Raw genomic sequence first — 16,582 nt, 5'->3', positions numbered from 1 at the left:
ACACGTACCGACCCTCAGAGTTCTCCTGTGGGGCTCCCTAGTTGACAAGGCCATGCGCAGCTCCTGGGCCCCAGTGGGTTCCCTGCTGGGTCTACCCTGCTCCCGCCCCCCACCCCATGAAGGAGAGGGTTCCACAAAGAGGTACCCCTGGTAAAAACCCCGATCTCCTGCCCTTCCTTTCTCAACTGCTGCCCTCACTGTTCCGTTCTCTGCCCTGCCACAATCCTCTTTGCTGCAGACACTTGTTCAGTAGACGTGAGCTGAGGGCACACAGTGGATACCCAGCCTGGCCAGGTATCAAGGAAGATCAGAGGAGCCATCCAACCCCTGCCCTCAGGACACCTGCCAGCTCTGCCAGGGCACCAGGTCGACCAACAAGACAGATTCTCGGCTGCTCACAGGTGGCAGTCAGAGGGGACCTGAACCCGGGCCTTTCAGGAACGGAGGGAAGGATCTGATCAGGTGGCTGGAGCCTCCTAACAAAGTCTCAGCAGCACATTCCCATCCCTGCTCTTCACTCCGGGTTATGGGTGTGGCCCTTCTCTGTGGATGTGGGAAACCCCACGGGACAGCTGCAAACCTCACAGGGCCTGCCTGGGAGCCAGAGGCTCCTGGGTTAATATTCCAGAGCAAGAGAGTTGCTCCAGGTCCTGCCCACAGAGATCGGAGAAAACACTAGTCAGATGCAGGCTGCCAGGCACAGGAGCCTCATCTGTCTCCCTCACAGCTGCTTCTCCAGTACCTGGCACCTAACAGGTACTCCACACAGCCATTGAATGAATGGATAATTTCCCTAAGAAGAAATGACACTGTATAAGTGCACTGGCTGTCCCCAAGGGGCCCAACAATCCTTACTGATCTATGCTGAAAATGTCCTGGTCCAGAGACAATTAAAAATAACCACACTTGAGTGAAAAGGGTGGGAGGTACCTTCAGCTTCCAAACTATACATTTTGATGTAATCCGCATGACTGGCGTGCACTGCTTTTGTTTTTAAAAGACACAGTAATCTATCTTTAAAACACACGCGCGCGCACATGCACGAACCCACACAAGCCAAGACCATGAATGGCTTTGTGGGTGACTTGCCTATGACACGTGTCCTAAAGTGAAGACAGAATCGTGGACCTGGGTAGGAGCTGGGAGGGCATCCTGACCCCCACCCTATCCTGGGATCTGCTTGGATAGGATACTTCTTTGCTGAAGGCATCTTTTGTTTGTGTGGTTTGAGACTAGAGATGATTGCTGAGAATTAACTGTTATTGGATAAACAAGAGTGGTTTGGCCCCCAGGGGAAATGTGGCGGCTCCTGAATCCAGCAAACAATAGATTAGAGCAGAACCCTGGCATCCTGGGGAAAGAGGAGTGGAGGAGAAAAGATCATTAGCTCCCGTGCTCTGGGCCTCCTGAGAGCCCCGTTGGGGCCTTAGCTGAGAGCAGAGCCTGAGACAGGGACCCAAGTGCAGGTGGTTTAATTGGGCAAGTGATTCCTGGGGAAAGAAGGCGGGAAAACGGGTAAATATGAGGTACGTGACAGAGCAGTCACTGCTCTGGTCAATGGGGCCACCACCCCTCTGGGCCCCTCTGAGGAGCTGTGCAGAAGGCACCTCAGAATTTTCTACTGAAGCTCGAAGAGGGGAGTGTTTATCCACCTGCTTGGTTAAGGGTCACCAGTGGGGGTGTTCACTCCCTAACACTTCCAGGTGTGTGCCAGACACGGGAGGCAGAGTGGTGGGTGCCGGGGGTTGGTGGGGGGGGGGACAACAGACATTCGGTGCAGAGAGGCAGGCTGCCTCCAGGGTGTGCCTGCAACCAAGACGGAGTAGATAGGTGAGCCGAGAGGATGTGGCACGCGACACACGAATATCCTGTACCGGGCCCAGAGCCCTCATCAACTCCAGCTGGCTCGAAGGTTTGAATCGTGTCACCTGGAGGAGAGAGGCATGTGGTACCAAAGAAAGAGCTGGCCTCCACTAGCCAAAGAACTCAGCCTTGTGCTCTGGCCTCGATGTTATATGGGTCCTCAGATAAATTATTCAGCCTCTCAAATCTCCGCGTCCTTGTGGTGCGATGTGGCACTAACCCTTAGACAGGGTCCTTTGGAGGAAGAAAAGATGAATGGGAACCAAAATGGTTGGCAAATCTCCACGGAGTAAGTGGGAGTTGACCATCCATCTCACAGCGGGATCCCTGAGCAGCTCTGACCACTTCTGTTCCAGTGTGATCTGCACAAGGCCAGGCTGGGGTGCCATCTCCCTTGGGCCCTCTCTGTGGTTACATCTGCAAACTTCTTTTGATTCCATTGCCGTTTTCCTCTTGGATGGCGTCAGTCTGTCTGCAACTTGTTTGTCTCTCTGTATCTCTTGGCGTTTCTGCCTCATGTTAGTGTCTTCCTGATTCTGCCTCTGTCTCTGTCACTCGTTGGGCCACTGTGTGTGTAAGCATGTGAGCATCTGTACATGTGAGTTTGTAATTGTTATGTGTATGAGTATGATGTGTGAGAGAGTACATGTGAGTGTGTGATCCGCGTGTGACTGAGCATGTGTGCAGTGTATGATAGGACTGCATGTGAATAAGCACATGTGCAATGTGCATGTGTGTTGAGTGTGAGTGTGTGTACACACGGCACAGCCACACTGCCCTGCCCTTGCAGGTCTGGCTCTGCCTCCCCTCCTCCCCCGTCTGACTGTTCTGCCCACCTGCACGGCCACCTGCACAGCCACCTGCCCTGCTCACTGGCCTCAGGCACTGTTCCAGGCCTCTCAGGCAGAGCTGAGAGAGCACAGGGAAGACCCGGGCTGGGGGGCTTTCTGGGTCTGTCACCTCCTCGAGCCAATCTCGTCCAGAGCAGGACCAGGTCCCCTGATCCCTTCAGCCCAGTGTTTGAAACAGACTAGCTACAACATAACCTGCCATTGGAATAACATCAATTAAACACTAACCGCATGTCAGTTTTCACGTGCTGGGTCTGTGCCTCCTAATGGGTGGTAAAGACAGTGCTAGCAGTGCCCACTTCCTGTGGCAGCCTGCCTTCCAGGCACTGCGGGTTGTATTTTCCCCTTTAGTTCTATGAGGTAAATACTGCTAATGTCCCTATTTTACAGGTAAAGAAAAAAACTGAGACATGAGGTAACTTGCTCCTGATCCCATGGCTAAGAAGGGACAGAGGGCGGGCAGATTCCAGATACTCTGACCACCTACATACAAGTCGAGCTCAAGCAGAAATCCCCAGGAAGCTTCCTCCAGTCAGTTACTGCTTCTCTAACCAAGGGGACGCTGCGATCTTAGGCTCGATGCCTCATTTGTAGCCAGAGGAAGCCTGGAGAATCATGGCTCCCTGGATGTCAGAGCTCAGAGAGACTTGAAACATCATTCTGCTCCAGCCCATATAGGGAAGTTTCAGCCCAGACAGGTCACATTTGGGGAGAGAAAGACACATGCCCATGGAGCATGAAGCAACGTGTGAATGCTGAATAATCCTAAGGCCTCTGCGGAAATGTCACGTTTCCAAAAGTGCTCAGCCAGGGCCCCTCCGGGAAGACGCACCATAGAAATGTGTGCTAACAAGCCTCTCGCTGGCCTGCTGGGGATAAAAGGAACAGAACAAGATTTGAGAACAAGAGATGGCTAGAAAAGGCCCAGGCTGGAAGGAGAAGGGAGCCTCCATCTCCATGGTCTCTCTCACTGGCAGAAAGTCACCAATACCCAGAAGAGCGAGGCTGAGAGACCCCAGGGGACGGGGGGAGTTGGGGGTCCTGGCTGGAGGAGCTTAGAAAAGGGCAGGTGCAAAGCTATCAGTGCAGATGAAATCGGTCTACCAGCCAAGAGCTGCTCTTCACCACCTCTCCCCATCTCAGGAATCAGGAATCACCCTTGACCCTGCCCTTCCTCTCACCTGCCCCCACCCAGTCTCTGACCCCTCCCCCACCCCTCAGGGCCAATCCAAACCTGGTCTTGTCCCTATCTTTTAAAAAAATCTGGTCACTAGTTGTCCCTGCCCCAGGGTAAGAGGAATGCCCACCTCCCCACATGCTGGGGGGGATTAAATACTACTTGTAAAGTGCTCCGATGTCACCTTCCCATTGAAGTTGTTCTCAAGGAACAGTAATGGGTTTTTTGTTTGTTTTTTTCACTTAGAGATCTGTAGTGGGTTGAATGGTGCCTCCCAAAAAGATACGTGCACGTCCAAATCACTGGAAACTGTGAAGGCGATCTTATTTGGAAAAAGGCTCTTTGCAGATGTAATTAAGTTATGGATCTTGAGATGAGATCATTCTGGATTACCTGGGTGGCCCTCAATCCAAGACGGGCGTCTTTAGGATTAACAGGTCCAGAGGAGCTGGTGATGCAAAGGTAGAGGCAAAGGTTGGAAGGATGCGGCCACAAGCAAGGGGACACCTGCAGCCACCAAACGCTGGAAGAGGCAACGGCGGACTCTCCTCTGAGCCTCCAGAAGGAGTGCGGCCCTGCAGACCATCTTGATTCCGGCCTTCAGGTCTCCAGAACTGTGAGGGCATAAATTTCTGTTGCTGTCAGTCCCCCAAGTTTGTGGTCATTTGTTATGACAGCCATAGCAACCTAAGGCAGGGTCCCATAGCACATTTTCTACACCCATATTTAACACTCGCTACGACTTTTTGTGATTTTACATGGCTATCTCCCTACTCACTGGACTTGGAGCCCAGTGTCAAGGCCTTTATTCACCTTTGTACCTGGAATGCCAGCCCCTGAGAGAGTCTCAAAAAACCTTGTTGAATTAAAAAAACAAACCTGTTAAACCCTGTTCTCCAACCATAGATCACCTACCCCCAGGGTACCCCGAGACATGTCAGCAGGCGGCAAAAACCACAGAACCTACCTTGTAGTTATTCCCGGCATCAATTTCACTTGAAGTGGTTCTTTTTCCCCCTTGGAGGCGGGTTGAGTGACTTAACTGTTAAGTCACCAATTGCTATTTTTATTATGAAACCATAGGAGATTGACAGTGGAGTGGAATGCACAAATTTCTGTTTTAAGGGACAAGGTAAGACTGCAGGAAAATGGAGACATGGTGGCAATCTCTGTGGATCACACCTGCAGACCTCCTGGAGGGCTCCTTCTCTACGTCCGCAGGAACCCTGGAGATGCCGCGGTCCACGCCAGCACTAGGACCTGCCCTGCTGCTCCCCAGCTCCCTGGCCCCGGCCACGCCAAGCTTCTCACAGTTCTGAGCATGCTCTTCAGGCCCTCATCACTGTTCCCCCGACCCTGGTCTCCTGTCCCTCTTCATCCACCTGACAAAATACTACTCATCCTCAAAGTCCCCTGCCACCTGTTCTGTGAGGTCTTCTCTGAGATCCGAGCAGGGGCGGCCTCTTGGGAACCTGCTGTGAGGACAGCCTGCTAGTCTGTCTCCCGCTCTGGATGAGTCCCTCGAAAGTGGACAGTGTATGCTAGGCCACCCCCTATGATGGTGTGTAATTATTTGTTGATAAATCTTGTTTCTCCCCCATAGCATGTGAGTTCCACTGGAGGAGAAACCTTGTTTTGTTTTAACTGCTGATTCACCTGTGCTTAGTGCCACTTGGCCCACAGAAGGCGTATTTCTTTACAATCGCTGCCATGACAGATTACCACAAATAGTGTCTAAATAGTACAAATGTATCATCTCAAAGTTCTGGAGATCAGAAATCCAAAATGGGTCTAATTGGGCTAACATCACGGCATTGGCAAGGCCTCATTCTTTTTTGAAGATTCTTGGAGAGAATCTAGTTCCTTACCTTCTCCAGCTTCTAGAGGCCACCCGCGTCCCTTGGTTCGTGACCCACTTGCTCCACCTTCCAGACGAGCAATGTTACAGCGCTGTGGCCACTCTCCCTCTGACCACTGCCAGCAAAGTTTTTCTCATTTTAAGGACCTATGTGATTAGACTGGACCCACATGGAAAATCTCTCCATCTCAAGGTCCTTCATCGAATTTGCAAAATCCCTTTTGCCACAGAGGGCAACATATTCAGTTTCTGGAGGATAAGATGATGACAGTTTGGAGGGGCACTGTTCTGCCTGTCACAGTGGGTTCCTGATATGCCATCCAGGCAGAACTGATTAGATCAAGGACCTGTGTTAATTCCTCCCCTGTGAATTTTCCCCAGAAGTTTCTAATCTCAATGCTGCACTAAATGGCACTATCAAGTTAAACACAGGAGTTGTAAAGCATCTTAAAAGTCTGCAAGAAGGTGCTTTTTTGAGAAGAAAGATGCTCTAGAAATCTTCTCCTGCAAGAGAAAGCTGTAGAAGGAACGCTCCCTCCTGCGGTTCCCCTCCCCGCCACTTCCATGCTCCCTAATCATCAACAGGACAAACACACTGTTCCATCAAGGCTGGCTGGGAACAAGAGGAGACATGAAGCCAGCACAAGAGTTTTTGCCTGTTCACAGGATTCATTCCAAGACTCCACCAAACCCTCTTTTCACTGCCGTTCAAACTGTCTCTGGGAAGCACAGTTCAGACTGTTTCATGTCCTCGAAAATGTCTACAGTTTTCCTACCTCCTTCAGATTTGATTGTAAAATCATTAGCATCCAGGATATTGCTTGGTTGGGTCCCAACTCACTTATCTCATTTAATCTTCACAACTGTCCTATAGTAAAAATATAATCATTATGTCTATTTTACAGATGAGAAAACTGAGGCTAGGTTCCTAATTCACCTCGGGTTCCATAAGTGAAGGGTGCTGCCCAAGTGTACACCCATACATTTGACCCCAGGGCCTGATACCGAGGCACTGTGCAATCGGAGCCCCCAGCCACATTGCTGGAGAAATGAGAGTCGGGTAGCTCACCTTTCTGCTTAGATAGAGGTCAAGTTAAAGTTAGCACTGGACCTCAGGAGGTTGGTCAGGGGGAGAACAAAGCAGGAGTGAGCATTAACAGGGAGGCCCGGGCTTTGCCTTAGGGCAGGTCTGTTCCAATCCAGGGTCATCCTCTCCAGCCTGGGAGGCAGAAAGGGCAGAGGGTGGAGGACAGAACAGCAGATCCACAGCAGGGCAACACCGGAGGGGAGGCCTGTCGCCTGGCCGGGCAGGACTCGTGCCAGCCCGATTTACCTTCTGCTGACACATGTTCCTATCTTAAAATGAGAGACACTGAGGACGAGGTCCGGCAATTATAACTACCAAGTCAGAATAGCGTGAGGCCCAGGTTTGCGAAGCCGAGGTTTATCTGCCCACCTTGGTCTTGTAGGGTGCCCTCCTATCCCCTCTCCGGGTCTCCAGGCCTCTCCCCTTCTCTCCTTCGTTCCTCTCCCTCTCCTCAAAACATGGTGTCAACACCAGATCCCAGTGATTCACCGGGAGTAGAGTGATTTGAATGTTACTACTAAGGTCTTGGGACCATCTCTTACTCCTCTGCCTCTGCCTGCTCCTGCTTCTGAACCTTTAGGAAGTGAACCCAGGCATCAGGCAGATGAGGTATGCAGATGGGCCTCGTTAGGGATGGAAGTTGAGCTGAAAGCTGGGGCTCAGGTGTGTGACCACAGTTTGGGATAATGCTTCACTCGAACTTGAACCCGGTCCCAGGCCACGTGGGGCGAACCACAGTCTCCCTAGAGGGTAGAGCCTGTGCTGGGGAATATGGAGGAGAGAGAACAAAATGCACCCCCATCTTCTCACCCAGCCAACAAATGTGAAATGAGAGGGCCAAGCAGATGGGGCTCAGTTCTTGTTCCCCATTTCACCAACAGAAAGTTAGCGAGGCCGGGAGAGTGTTCAGGGGGCCTCTGTCGAAACAGAAGGGCAAAAGGGGCAGAGGGTCTCCACTAACAGTGATCTCTGCACACATCACATACACAGGCATGCACACATACGCATGCACACAGCACACACAGGCACACACCTTTCAATCCATGTCAAAGCCATGAGTCAACGGACTAAGAACGGTGGCATTTCAGATTTCACTAAGCAGGTAAGGGGAGAAGGTATTTTGTATTCAAGGTGGCTTTCCTCCCTTGCCCCCCGCCCCCAATCATATCAGAGCAGAAATGATCCAAAAAGCACAACAGAAATAGAAGTGACTATCTCCCGTGCAGGGCTGACCCCGCCCCAGCCCTGGAGCCCAGCCCCTGCTCCCCTCCCGGCCATCCCCTTCTTTCCTGGCACTTTCCTCGAACAAGTAAAGTTTCTCCCATCTTAAATCGCAAAGAACAACCCTTTTAGACCCGTCATCCCCTCTAGCTGCCTCCTATGCTCCTCCTTCCTTCTGAGTCAAGCTTCTCGCGGAAGTTTCCTGAACAGCACTCATAATGTTTACTTCAAGGTTGAGGACCGGAAAAGACTGTGTGCAGAAGGGTGCACTCGAGAAGAAAGAGGAGAGACTATTTGCCAAGAGATGAGGAAAAGACCCCTCAGGAAGAAGGAACAATGTGAGCAAAGACATGGAGGCAGTAAAGTCCCAGGAGGACATGGGGATGAAGAATGAAGATGGGTAGTGGAAGGGTATAGAAAGGGAAGTCACAGCCAGGTAGAAGAGGCAGGACCACAGAAGGCCTTGAATGCCGAGCCGAAACAACTTTACACTTCACAGTTGTTGACGATTCATTTGACCAAATAATATGGGCTGATCACCTACATCCTCTCAGAAGATTGATTTGGGATAAAAGATGGCTCGGAAAAAAAGGAAGAGACTGTCAAGAAAAAACTAGCAAGAAAACACAAAATAATAGCTACCCGGAGATGGCGGTCCAAAATTAAGTAACGGTCTAGGGTTCATTCCATAACGTCCTCGGGTCTGGCACATGAGACGTCATGCTGATTTACACTCGAGTTAGACACAAACCCAAGTTTTTGGTTGCGCATACTCATGTGCTTTTGCAGCTAGTAATTTTTATAACTATTAAATAATTCGTGGCATTGTTTTCTTTCTCGTGTTCTTTAAAGAGATGCTGTTTACTGCTCAGCAAGAGGTGGGAATACATTAGCTTCCCCCTTTGCTCTCTCTTTTCTGATCCTGCTGTGCCACGGGCAGCACCTTTCTCAAAGTGCTGTCTTCAGCAGAATACATGCTAAGCTTTTTCGAAACCAGACAAGAACTCGATCCTTTTAAATTTTTTTTTCAGATTTTAACATTTTTTCCCCCACTCTCTTAAAAATCACCTCAGTAAAATGGGTTCGAGTGGGTTTTAGCAATTCTTTCACCCATTCTCCCTTCTCGGCTGTCCCCAGCTTTACCTGCACCATCCCTGTCAAGTGGGAAGCAAAGACTTCACTCATTGCTGAGCAAGGATCAGACCTCCAATATAAGGCTCCCTGGTGAAATGGCTCTAACCTTTCCATTCACGGATAGCCCCACAGAGCCCACACTACCTGCCAGCTTTAAATCTGTTTGGACAGGAAAGCTTATAACCCTGCTCTGCTATTTTTAGCAACTGCTAGTGTTGAGTCAGTCTTTCTGCTGGCTTGGAGCCCTCTGCTCTTTCTTTCTTGTGCTGGCAGAGTCTTGCTCATTTCTCAGGGCGGTGAGCACATCTGTCTCCCTCATCCACTCAGCCTTCGCCGGCATCCCCTTCTTTATCCCTTTCGTCAGGCAGGTGAAGGGTCTTTCTTTCTTTGTTTCTCTGGATAAAAGTTTGTCCACAAGTCACGTACATTAATCTGGATGGAGCTGGAGAATTTCCACCTTCTTCACAATTTTGCATTAATGTAGCTATAAATGGGATTTTTAAAAAAATTCAAGCGTAAGTTCAAATATGCTTTTAAGTGGAAATAATTACATTGGAATAACTTCAGAGAGAATGATATAAAGGATTTAAACCTTAGTTATAAATTGATACTCACTGCTCATCATTTGTGATCCCAGAGTATAGTAGAGTGACTGGCATAGAAAAGGCACTTAATGCTTGATTGATGAAGGAATGCTTAGGAAAAAATGAATAAATTCTAAGGTGTTAAAAGTTCAGTGATTTATCATTCTCAAGGGTAAAACTCGTACTTTAACACAGAACTTTTCTTTAATAAATTGCAAATGGTGGAGTTCTCAGGCGTCTCTCCTGGGTGGGGCCAGAGATCATTTCGGCAATTGGGATGATTTCTGTCTTAAGTAACCCCAAACTCAACTCAAAATGGCTTAAACAGCAGAGAAAATGTATTACCTCTACAACGAGTCTTTGGACAGGACCTCTGCCCAACAGATATAAGGTTAGTCATCCAGCGGCTCAAGTTTTCAGGTCCATGCTGCTTTCCATCTTCTGCCCTGCCAGCCTTAGGGTATCAGCTTTGCCATCACAGGCTAACTCTCCCCCACGCTACATGATGGCACCATAATCCAGAGTCACGTGTAGATATAGCACTGTCCCACAGAAAGGAACGGCTTCCTTCCATGCCTCACTTTTTGAAGAACAAAACTCTTTCCCAGAAGCCCCCCAGAAGAATGGGCTAGAACAGGGACACATCCCTTTTCCAAAACAATCCCTGGCAACAGACCCGGTACCACCGTGGACGTCTTCAATCACTCATGATTTGCCAATGAGACACACGGGAGATAGACACCTGGACCACATGACTCCACCAGCAAGAGAGAAGGGGGAGGAACAGCTACAGACAGGTCATCGACAGACAGCAGTGGCGCTGGCGTCCATCAAAGGCCAGGCCTGATTCTAAGCGAAGTCAACCTGTTGTAATTTTTCCAAGGAACTTCTATAAACCAGGGAAATACTTTGACAAATTTCAACGAAAAAAATTACACCAAGATTTGACTGGTTAATGAGTGACATATTTGGGTGCTAAGGGCACTCATACTTTTTTTATTTTCTTACTCTCAGGACCCTTTTTACCAACATTCAGTTGTATTCTGTGACTTGTTTCATAATTGGTTGAAAAGGATCTATAATCTACTTCACAGTTCATCAACAGAGATCATTCATTCATTCATTCATTCATTCATTCATCTATCAAGTTCTTACTAGGTTTGTTTTAGGTACTGAGAACACGAAGAAAGTCCTTCTAAGGACTTGGAATTGGAGTTAGGACCCGCCCTATTGCAGAATGATCTCATCTCGAGATCCTTACGCTCTAATTACATCTGAAAAGATCCTATTCCAAATAAGGTCACAGTCTTGAGGTTCCAGGTAGACACATCTTTTGGTGACTATTAGGCAACACTAGTGTGGAATTAGATAATTCACATAACCTCTTTGAGCACATTTCCTCATCTATAATATGGGGATAAAATATTTATCCTAATGGATCATTGTGAGACAAATAAAAAGCTTTTAAATTGCTGAGAAAGTACTTGGTCTATGGTAAGTGCTCAATAAATGGTAAGAATTTGGACTTTTTCCTACAGCAGCAGAAGGCTTGAGAAAGTAGGTGTTTGATGGGGTGGGGAGAAAGAAATCACTTTCCAATTTGTCCCTTTTTTTTTTTTTTTTTATGTTTGGTATACAACATTGTAATTCACCATCTGGATACGGTACAAAGTGATCAATCTCAAATGTCTAGTTACTATCCGTCACCATGCAATTGACCCCTTTCCCTACTTTTGCCCACCCCAACCCAACCTTTCCCTCTGGTTAATACTGTTCCATGTATCTATGAGTTTGGTTTTAGTTTAGTTTGTTCATTTGTCTGTTTTTGTTTATTTTAGATTCCATATGAGTTAAATCATTCAATATTTATTTTTCATTCTGACTTATTTCACATAGCATTATACATTCCATGTTGTTGCAAATGGCAAGATTTTATTCTTTTGTCATGGCTGAGTAGTATTCCATTGTGTTTCTACGTGTCTGTCTGTCTGTCTATCATCTATCAATCACATCTTCTTTATCCATTCATTCCTTGATGGACACTTAGGTCCTTTCCATATCTTGGCTACTGTAAGTAATGCTACAATGAAAACACTAATTTGAAAAGATATGTATATCTTTTCAAATTAGTGTTTTCATATTCTTTGAACAAATACCCACAAGCGAAATAGCTGGATCAGATGGGAGTTCTATTCTTAATTTTTGAGGAATCTTCATATTGTTTTCCATGGTAGCTGCACCTATTTACAGTCCCAACAGTACACATCATTCCAATACCTGTTGTCTTTTTGAATTAGCCATTCTAACAGGTGAAAGGTGATATCTCATTGTGGTTTTGATTCGTATTTCCCTAATAGTGATGTTGAACATCTTTTCATGTGCCTATTGGGCATCTGTATGTCTTCATTGGAAAAATGCCTATTCAGATCCTCTGTCCATTTTTTAATTGGGTTGTTTTTTGTTGTTGAGTTGTATGAATTCTTTATAGATTTTGGATATTAACCCCTTATCGGATGTATGACTTGCAAATATCTTCCCCCATTCAGTAGGTTGCCTTTTCGCTTTAATGATCTTTTCCTTCACTGTTTGGAAGCTTTTTAGTTTGATGTGGTCTCATTTATTTTTGCTTTTGTTTCCCTTCCATTTGATGATTTCACAAAACCATTGCTAAGACATGTCGAGGAGCTTACTGCTCCTGTTTTCTTCTAGGAATTTTACGGTTTCAGTCTCACATTCAAGTCTTTAATTCATTTTGACTAAATTTTTATATGTAGCATTAGTGGTACAGTTTCATTCTTTTGCATGTGACTGTCTCATTTTCCCAGCATCATTTATTGAAGAGACAGTCCTTCCTCCATTGTACTTTCTTGACTCCTTTGTCATATATTAATTGTTCATATATGTGTGGGTTTATTTCTGGGCTCTCAGTTCTATTCCATTGGTCCGAGTGTCTGTTTTTGTGCCAATACCATACTGTTTTGATTACTATAGATTTGTAGTATAGTTTGAAACCAGGGAGCATGAACCTCCAGTTTTGTTCTTTCTTGAGACTGCTTTGGCTATTTGGGGTCTTTTGTAGTTCATACAAAGTTTAGAATTATTTGTTCTAGCTCTGTGAAATATGCCATTGGAATTTCAACAGGTATTAAACTGAATCTGTAGATTGCTTTGGGTAGTAATGACATACCAATATTAATTCTTCCAATCCATGAGAATGGAATCTTTCCATTTATCTGTGTCTTCTTCAGTTTCTTTCATCAGTGTCTTACAGTTCTCAGTGTACAGTCTTTTATCTCTTTGGTTAAATTTATTCCTAGGTATTTTATTCTTTTTTGATGCAATTATAAATAGGCTTTTCTTTTTTTTTTTTTAAGTTTATTGGGGTAATATTGGTTAATACAATTATATAATTTTCAGGTGTACATTATAATTTGACATCTGTATGTTCTATTGTGTGATTACCACCCAAAGTCCAGTTTCCTTCAGCTATCATATATTTGATCCCCTTTACCCACTTCACCCTCCCCCAGCTCCCCTATATTTGACCCCCTTTACCCCGTCTACCTCCTCCCTCCTTACTTACTTCATACTCTCTGGTAACCACTAGTCCATTGTCCATGTCCCTGAGTCTCTGTCTGTCCTGTTCATTTGTCACTTTTAGGTTTATATCCAACATATGAGTGATATCATGTGATTTTCAACTTTTTCAGTCTGGCTTATTTCGCTTAGCATGATTATCTCGAGGTCCATCCCGGTTGTCGCAAATGGCAGTATTTCATATCTTCTTATGGCTAATACTCCATTGTATATATGTACCACAGCTTCTTTAGCCAATCATCTATCATAGGACACTTTGGTTGCTTCCATGTCCTGGCCACTGTGAATAGTGATGCTATGAATATCGGTGTGCAAATATCTTTTAGGATATGGGTTTTCAAGTCTTTGGGGCAAATACACAGTAGAGGGATTGCTGGATCATATGGTAGATCAATTCTTAGTTTTTTGAGAAAACTCCATACTGTTTTCCATAGTGTCTGTTCCAATTTGCAGTCCCACCAGCAGTGTATGAGGGTTCCTTTTTCTCTGCATCCTCTCCAACATTTGTTATTATTTGTTCTGTTGATTACAGTTTTTCTAACAGGTGTGAGATGGTGTCTCATTGTGGTTTTCATTTGCATTTCCCTAATAGCTACTGATGTTGAGCATTTTTTCATATATTTGTTGGCCATTTGTATGTCCTCTAGGGAGAAGTGTCTGTTCAGGTCCTCTGCCCATTTTTTGATTGGATCGGTTTTTTTGTTGTTATTGAGTCATATGAATTCGTTGTGTATTTTGGGTATTAGGCCCTTATTAGAGGTGTTGCTTGCAAATATATTTTTCCATTTAGATGGTTGTCTCTTTACCTTAGTGACAATTTCTTTTGCTGAGCAGAAGCTTTTTAGTTTGATGTAGTCCCATTCATGTATTTTTGCTTTTACTTCCCTTGGCTTTGAGGTCAAATTCATAAAATCCTCTTTAAGTCCAAGGTCCTTAAGATTAGTTCCTATGTTTTCTTCTATGCTTTTTATTGACTATGGTCTTATATTCAGATCCTTAATCCATTTTGAGTTAACTTTGGTGTGTGGTGATAGACAAAAGTCTAGTTTCATTCTTTTGCAGGTGGCCTTCCAATTTTCCCAGCACCATTTATTGAAGAGACTTTCCTTTCTCCACTGTTTTTGGCTTTTTTGTTGAAAATTATTTGCCCATGTAAATATGGGTTTACTTCTGGACTCTCGATTCTGTTCCACTGGTCTGTGAGTCTGTTTTGCTGCCAATACCATCCCATTTTGATTATTGTTGCTTTGTAGTATAATCTGAATTCGGGCAGAGTGATATCTCCAGCCTCATTCTTTTTTCTCAGGATGGCTCTGGCAATCCAGGGTCTTTTGTGCTTCCATACAAATTTGATGATTTTTTGTTCTATTTCTTTAAAAAATGCCAATGGGATTTTGATAGGGATTGATTAAATCTGCATAATGCTTTAGGTAATAAGGTCATTTTAGCTATGTTGATTCTTCCAATCCGAGAACACAGACTATCTTTCCATTTCTTTTTATCTTCTTTGATTTCTTTTAATAGGGTCTTATAGTATTCATTATATAGGTCCTTCACATGTTTTGTTCAATTTATTCCTAGGTATTTTATTCCTTTTATTCCAATAAAGGAATTATTTTTTCCACCTCTTTTTCTGATGCCTCATTATTAGAGTATAGGATTTTCGAACGTTGATTTTGTATCCAGAGACTTTACTGTATTTGCTTATTGTTTCTAGTAGTGTTCCTGTGGAGTCTTTAGGGTTTTCTATAGAGAGAATCATGTCATCCACATATAGTGACAGTTTGACTTCTTCATTTCCTATTTGGAAGCCTTTTATATCTTTCTCTTGCCTGACTGCTCTTGCTAGGACCTCCAATGTTATATTGAATAAGAGTGGCGATAGTGGACAGCCTTGTCTTGTTCCTGATCTTATAGGGAAGGTTTTTAGTTTTTCATCATTAAGTATAATGTTGGCCAACGGCTTGTCCTATATGGCCTTTATTATGTTAAGGTACTTGCCTCCTATACCGATTTCGTTAAGTGTTTTGATCATAAATGGATGCTATATCTTGTCAAAGGCTTTTTCTGCATCTATTGACATGATCACATGATTCTTATTTTTTAATTTATGTGGTGTATTGCATTAATCAATTTGCGTATGTTGAACCATCCCTGTGCCCTTGGGATGAAGCCCACTTGATCGTAGTGTATAATCTTTTTAAATGGGCTTTCCTTAATTTCTGTGATAGTCTGTTATTAGTATATAGAAATGTCACAGATTTAAGTATATCAATTTTGTATCCTGTGTCTTTCCTGAATTCGTGAATACTAACAGTTTTCTTAGTGGTCATTAAGGTTTTCTATATACAGCACATGTCATTTGCAAATAGTGAAAGTTTTACTACTTCCATTCCTATTTGGATTTTTTTTTTTTTTGCCTAATAGTTGTGGCTATGACTTTTGATACTATTCTGACTAAAGTGGCAAGAGCATCTTTGTCTTGTTGCTGACCTTAGAAGAAAAGCTTTCAGCTTTTCACCATTAAGTATGATCGTGTTAGCTGTGGGTTCGTCATATCTGGCCTTTATTATGTTAAGATGCATTTCCCCTATACCCATTTCAAGAGTTTTTACCACAAATAGATGTTGAATCTATTCTTTTGTGTGTCTATTTAGATGATCGTATGATTTCTATCTTTCATCTTGTTAATGTGGTATATTGCATTGATTTGCAGATGTTGAACTATCCTTACATCTCTAGAGTAAATCCCACTTGACTGTGGTATATGATCCTTTTAATGTATTGTTGAATTGGCTAATATTTTGTTGAAGATTTTTGCATCTATGTCCAAGGATATGTAATTTTGGTGGTGTCCATTGTCTGGTTTTGCTATCAGGGAAATGCTTGCTTTGTAAAATGTATTTGAGTATGTGAAAGTGTTCCTTCCTCTTCAACTTTTTAGAAGAATTTGGAAAAAAAAGGTATTAAATCTTTAGAAGAATTCACCAGTTGGCCATCTGGTCATGAATTTTTATTTGTTGGGAGTTTTTTGATTGATTCAATTTCATTTCTAGTAATCAGTCTATTCAGATTTTCTGTTTCTTCAGATTTAGTTTTGGAAGACCATGTTTATGGAAATTTCTTTCTTTTAAGTTGTCCAATTTGTTGATAGTAGCCTCTTATCCTTTGTATTTCTGGGGTATCAGTTGTAACTTCTCTTTCATTTCT

This window comes from Pteropus medius, unplaced genomic scaffold (assembly GCF_902729225.1).
Source record: "Pteropus medius unplaced genomic scaffold, Ma_sr-lr_union100, whole genome shotgun sequence".
NCBI classification, from domain to species: Eukaryota; Metazoa; Chordata; class Mammalia; order Chiroptera; family Pteropodidae; genus Pteropus; species Pteropus medius.
Note: the sequence above shows the minus strand (reverse complement) of the source record.